This window comes from Thamnophis elegans, chromosome 5 (assembly GCF_009769535.1).
Source record: "Thamnophis elegans isolate rThaEle1 chromosome 5, rThaEle1.pri, whole genome shotgun sequence".
Taxonomy (NCBI): domain Eukaryota; kingdom Metazoa; phylum Chordata; class Lepidosauria; order Squamata; family Colubridae; genus Thamnophis; species Thamnophis elegans.
In genome coordinates this window covers 44751851-44758317 of record NC_045545.1, presented here as the reverse complement: position 1 = coordinate 44758317, position 6467 = coordinate 44751851, and positions in this window count along the sequence as shown.

The window sequence follows — 6467 nt, the reverse complement described above, 5'->3', positions numbered from 1 at the left end:
TTGATTAAAAAGTTAAATTGCCACAGAAGGTTTCAGGAAAGGAGAGCAATCAAATTGGTAGTATAAGGGAAGGAATACTTTTTCTCTTCCATTTCCCTTCTGAACTCCCTTCCCCCCCCCATTGCCATGGGTATGGAGAAAGAAAAACATATAGACATTTTCCTTAATGTGGTCTTGATCAGATTGATTTCCCACTCCCTCTTGAATGTGAGTAAAGTTTTTATACAATTCCTACTTTGACCACTATAATTAACCAGAATGGTTGTTATAAGCAAGGGAAGAAACCAGAGTGGTGCTCCTTGGACAAACAAACGAAGAATTTTGGATCTGAACCCTCCTGATGTGGGATTCCAATACTTTCCTGAACCTTGACAAGCATTTTAATTCTTTAGTGGTCATTAGTTTACAGCATAGTCAATTTGGTCAATAAGTGTATCTCAACTTCAGTATTTTAACATGCATGGACCAACTCTCACAGTTTCCCAGCCAGTATGCTTTAATCAAACAAACCACTGCCTGAAACCTTTCATCCACACATGGTATGCTTGTGTGAAATAAAATGTTCATAATTGTTATTTTAGAAGGTAGGGGAGTGGTGTTGGGTTGTTTTATGGATCACATTTTTCTCTGAGATCTGCTCAATAGGATGGATAGAAAGTATTTAATAATGGAAAGAAAGAAGGAAGCCAGATTTGCCACAAAAGACACATAATCAATATTAATTTTGCAAAAAAAAATTTCTGAAAACAGGAACAAAAATTCTTCTGACATGGTTTGAAAGTTTGTATTTCTGCTTAAATTGGGTTAAGTATTCAACTATAAAATATTCACCTCATAAGAACTCTCATCCATGATTGCGGATAGAAGCCAATAATTACAGGGCCTGGACATGTACCATGCTTGATAAGATTATTTTCCCCCTTGTAACATGCAGATACTTTCATTATTGTTATGTGTGTTATATTGTAAAATGAAGTATATTACCCGTAGTGTATATAAATTATATAAGTACTGGATCTCTGTCATGTAATTACTGTTAGAATACTTTGGCCACATAAAGAAAATGCATACTTTTAAACCACATTTAGAAAATGATACTTTCCACACACACAAACACACAAAACCTTGCATCAATTTGAAAGTAGTTCTGGATCTCCAATTCCAAAATATCAGCAAATGTTTGGCAGCAGAAATTATTTATTTCTGACTCGGTAACACTTTCTCTGTGAAGTTTCTATTTTTTATTTCTATTCAATTAATTTTGATGACACCTTATTCCAACCATTTTGTTTTTATTTATCAATTTCCCCATTCCTGCCTCAATTTGTCTTCCTGCAGCTCAAGGTAAGGAAGTGATTTTTGCTGTTGGGCTCAGCACTGTAAGGCCAACAGATGGGTTTGAACTGAAGCACATGGGCCAACTTCAAAGTGAGATTGGGGAACGAATAGGAAGCTCTCAGAGGCTCAGAGATTCTCATGGCATGAATGTTTGCCCCTTTTTATATCTGGCTATATTTGGAATTTAATAGACTGCCATGGCAGCAGCCTTGGCTAACCATAAAATATTATTCTGCAAAAAGCTAGCTGCTAATATGGAGACATGAGCAAGCAGATTATAAGGTGAATGCGTGGCCTGAAATTCAAAATGCAAAATAATGTGATGCCATCATTCTGTCCCACCCCCCAAAACACAAAAGACAAATACCTGTTTCAGAAGATGGTATTTTTTTTCCTCTCCATCTCTTTCTTTCAGTCAGCCCATATTCCCAATTTCTGCCTTTGGAAATATATACAGTAAATATCGAGACCCAGAGTTGAGGACAAAATTATAAAGAGACCCCATGCAGGATACCAGATGCATGACAATCCCTCTCCCGCAGTGGTGGGATTCAATTTTTCTTTACTACTGGTTCTATGTATGTGGCTTTGTGGGCGTGCCAAGGCTTTGTGGGCGTGACAAGGGGAAGGATATCCCAAAATCCCCATTCCCTCCCCACTCCAGGGGGAAGGTTACTGCAAAATCCCAATTCCCTCCCCATCCCACTAACCTGCTTTCTAGCTCCGTTCTCCTGTTCACAGAAGCAAAAGAAGATCAGCTGGGAGGCAGGGAGGCAGCAAGCTGGGGCCAGTATATTTACCGGTTCTCCGAACTACTCAAAAGTTTTGTTATCAGTTCTCCAGAACCTGTCAGAACTGGCTGAATACCACCTCTGCTCTTCGCCCTCCCCACGTTTACCCATTGGTGCATCTTCTTACTTCTTTTCTCCACATAAACTCTTTTTGCTGCTGGTGGTAATTTAGGCTTTATCCTCCAATATATTAGTTAAAAATGAGAGTGAAATGTGCAGTGAAGACTGAAAAATTAACAGAAAGAAGGCAAAAAGACCAGTGGGAGGGGGGAGGAGGAGAAAAGAGCAAACAATCTGATGGACACCATCATATTGGGACCCCAACACCATGAGATGTGCTGCTCCTTCCCAAACTATTCTCAACTTAAAAACATTTGGTCGCACACAAACTGGCACATATATGGGCCAATTCTTTAAATGTTAAAACGTGAAAATTCTTCCTTGCTTTCCAAATTTTGCCTCAAACTGGTTTCATACTGATTGAATTAAAATTGTAGAATCTGGGTATTAGTTCAAGGTAATATTGGTGTATTTTTATTATGGGATCTGAGCAGTTTTTTAAAACCTTCCTACATTTTCTTATTAGCTTAACAACACTATTATAAATTGGTTCAAATAAGGAAAAGATGTACTTTAGTCCAAATGTTCCCTTTTTGGACCCATGAATACATTTAGAGTTCATTGTCATCAGATGGGTGGTGATGGCCACCAGAACATTTAAAAAGAGAACAGGGTAGATTCATAGTTGTTACAAAATTTATTTATTTATGCATCCTGCCTACTGCAAAAACCTTTGGTTTTAATGGCTTATGTACTACACATGAATCACAGATGAGTCACAGAATGTCTTCTCCAGCTGATAGGGAATAAGAGCAGAAATCTGTATCTGTGAGCTTTCTAAATGTGTTGGATGGGTTACCACAAGACACAGAATACTGGACTACATGGATCTTTGGCCTGGCCCAGCAACTCTCCTATAGAAGTTCTTATGGTCATACTAAGAGCAACACTAGAAAGACTAGAAATTTGTCTTTTGAAGGAAAGTACTACAACCTATGATGGCTAAAACATCACATAATTTTGCACTCTTCAAATGCAAAAGGAACTGTAAGTATTTGCAATCTCATGTGTCTTGACCTTGCAAAATAATATTTTCCAAGCAAAACTGCTCTGGATTTGAGATGATTGGACAACATTCTCCCAAAGTCATTGGAAGGAAGGGTGACCTACAACGCAGAAGAAATCTTGTTTCCTTTGTGTAATTCGTTCTTTAGTCAGGATGATAACATGAACAAAAATATGATTTGACTCATTTAAATGTATCAATATCAAATACAAATGACCTTTTCTGGCATGACAAGCTATGTACAAGTCACATAGTTTTTGGTGGAATTTTAAAATGATTGCCAAGTCTTTCTAGGACAAAGCCAAAGGTATTCAAATATAAGATTGTCACAGGGTTTGCTTTTGAATTGGAGGTGTATTGCTTAACAAAGGTGGCAAGTGACATAAAAAGCACACTACAGTGAAAGCTTTTTGTTATTAGTTGTGAGGTAGTGTCTGACCCATCACAATCCCATGGACAACATTTCTCCAGGCCTTCCTGTCCTCTACCATTCTCTGGAGTCCATTTAAGCTCACGCCTACTGCTTCAGTGACTCCATCCAGCCACCTCATTCTCTGTCGTCCCCTTCTTCATTTGCCCTCAATCTTTCCCAGCACTAGGCTCTTCTCCAGTGAGTCCTTCCTTCTCATTAGGTGGCCAAAGTATTTGAGTTTCATCTTCAGGATCTGGCCTTCTAAAGAGCAGTCAGGGTTGATCTCCTCTAGGACTGACCGATTTGACCGCCTTGCAGTCCAAAGGACACACAGGAGTCTTCTTCAGTACCATAGTTCAAAGTCCTCAATTCTTTGGCACTCAGCCTTTCTTATGGTCCAACTTTCACAGCCATATATTGCAACTGGAAAAACTTTTTGAAAAACTTTTTGCTACATTTAGTTATTTACACCAGATCTTTAAAAGACAATCCTGATGTCAGGTTTCCTCCCAGGTCTCCATCTCAGCAATTACTGTCCTCTATCTCTCCTGCTTCCTCCCCTTTTCTCTCCAGCTTTGTCCTTTACTGGGCCAGACAAGAGACCGTGGGAAAGGAGAGAAACAAACTGGATTACCAAAAAGTGTTCAGTATGTCATGACTATTTTCAGTTCAGTTGAAAAACTTTCCATTTCTGCCTTGGGGAAGAACCTTTCTCAGAGTCTTCTGCCCAGTCCTTCCTCATAGACCAGGGCTTCTCTAACAAGAGTCATTTCCCACTGTCGTCTCCTGGGTCTTGGGTGAAGTCGCCACCTGCAGACAGCTAGGTTCCTGTTTCCAATCAGGGCTCTTGGGTGGAAGTCCTACTTCTGATCGTTTCTTGCTTTCTTTCACGAAAGCAACTGTTCTTCCCTGAACTGTTCTTCCCTGAATGGGAACTGACACTTGCCCTACATCTGTGATGGTGAACGTATGGCACACATGGCCAAAGTGGCACAAGAAGCTATGTCACCTGACACACACGGCCTTGCCTGTTTGTCTTCTAGGTTTCTGGTTCGCATGCACGCTCAACAATCAGCTATCTGTGCATGCGGCAGTGCCAAAAACTGGTGTGCGCATGTGTGATGGGCAGCTGGTTGTTGGGTGCTCATGTGCGCCAGAACCCAGAAGTTTGGCTTTTACAGAGCGCAATCCCTTTGTGCACACGGGAGTTCTGAAAACCAACCCGCACTTGTGTGCCGGCCAGCTGATTTTCAGGCATGCAGGTATGCTAGAAATCGGAAGTTCAACTTTCTGGAGCACAGCCCCAATGTTTCCATGCGAAACGTGCTGAAAAGGTTCACCATCACTGCCCTACATGCTTCATTTCAGCCTCCAAGTTTTCTTCAGCCTTTCCCTCCAGCTTCTTCTCCGGTTTTTCTTTTCATTCCTGCTATGTTTTCTCTCCTTTCCTTTTTCTCACGCCTTCCTCCCTCTCCCTCTCTCTTTCTCCATTTTTTTCTTAGAAGGCAGCATGCCCACAGCAACTGAGAAGATGGGTTTCCACCAGGGGTGGGTTTCTCGCCCCGTTCCAACCAGTTCGGTTGGAACGGGGCCGATGGTGTCCTCGTGCACGCGCGCAGCGCACGCATGCGTACTAGCGTCTGTGCGATGCTCCAGCTGCTCCTGGAGGATCGCGCAGGTGCTGTATGTGTCCTGCGCATGCGTGGAAGCGCAGAACTCGTCAAAACCGGGTAAGGAGCGCGGGCAGGCGGGTGGGCCCGTCGCCGTTCCCGGAAGTTACTTACTTCCGGGTTCGCCGACCAACCGGTTCGCAGGGACCGCCACGAACCGGTTGAAACCCACCCCTGGTTTCCACCCAGGGCTGTTAGTCCCCAACACCAATATACTTGGCTGCACGAATGGACTGCTGTCTAAAATCTTCCCACACCAGCCCTAGCCAGCAGCCAGGTCAGCTCATCAGGCCTCGTGCTGATGTTGGTGTCCTTTTCTCCACTGGAGCCCATTTTCCACTCCAAAAACTGTCTCACACCAGCAGAAAAACAGCCAGGCCAGGCCACAAAGATTCATCAAGATATTTTTGAAATGGTGCCTCCTTCCCACCTCCAGCCAAGATACACCATACACGATATTGTCCTTTCTTTAAAAAAATTGTTAGTTCTTCTCACTTTACCACTTTGTCTAACTACTGCAATGTAACAATGGCATCCCTTGTCTGAAAAAGTATGGACAGACTAACAAAAGTCTAATTTACAACATTTCTCACAAACACAGATATTTTGGCGGGAACATTTCTCTTCAAATATATATTCCAACAAGCCTCCCCAAAATGCATGCAACACTCTTCTGATATATTTTATACAGTAGAGAGCTTAGAGATCATTGTGGACATGTTCTGACTTCTTGCATTTTTTCCATACATAACCAGATTTCAAAAACTCCAAAAAGAAAAAAAAGTACAAAGTCATCAGTGAAGATGCTATAGGAGGCTATTGTTGGATGCAATTTTTGAATTCCGTTCCCCTGCCCCAAAATAAGTTAATCTGGCCCCCTTGTTTGACATTATGTTTAACTTGAAATAGTAAATTAATAATCTTAGGTTTGTTTTATTGGTTATAACTAGATAATATATAAAAATATTTATCAGTAAAGGATACAGAGAAAACAGCACCCCCCCTTTTTTTTGGTAACCAGAAACTTCATCCTGAAGTTTGTTGAATTGGTCCAAAAATATATTGTTGAAAAAAAAATGTTTGACTATTTTAGTTGAGAAACAAGAAGCAGGGAAATACAGATACATCAC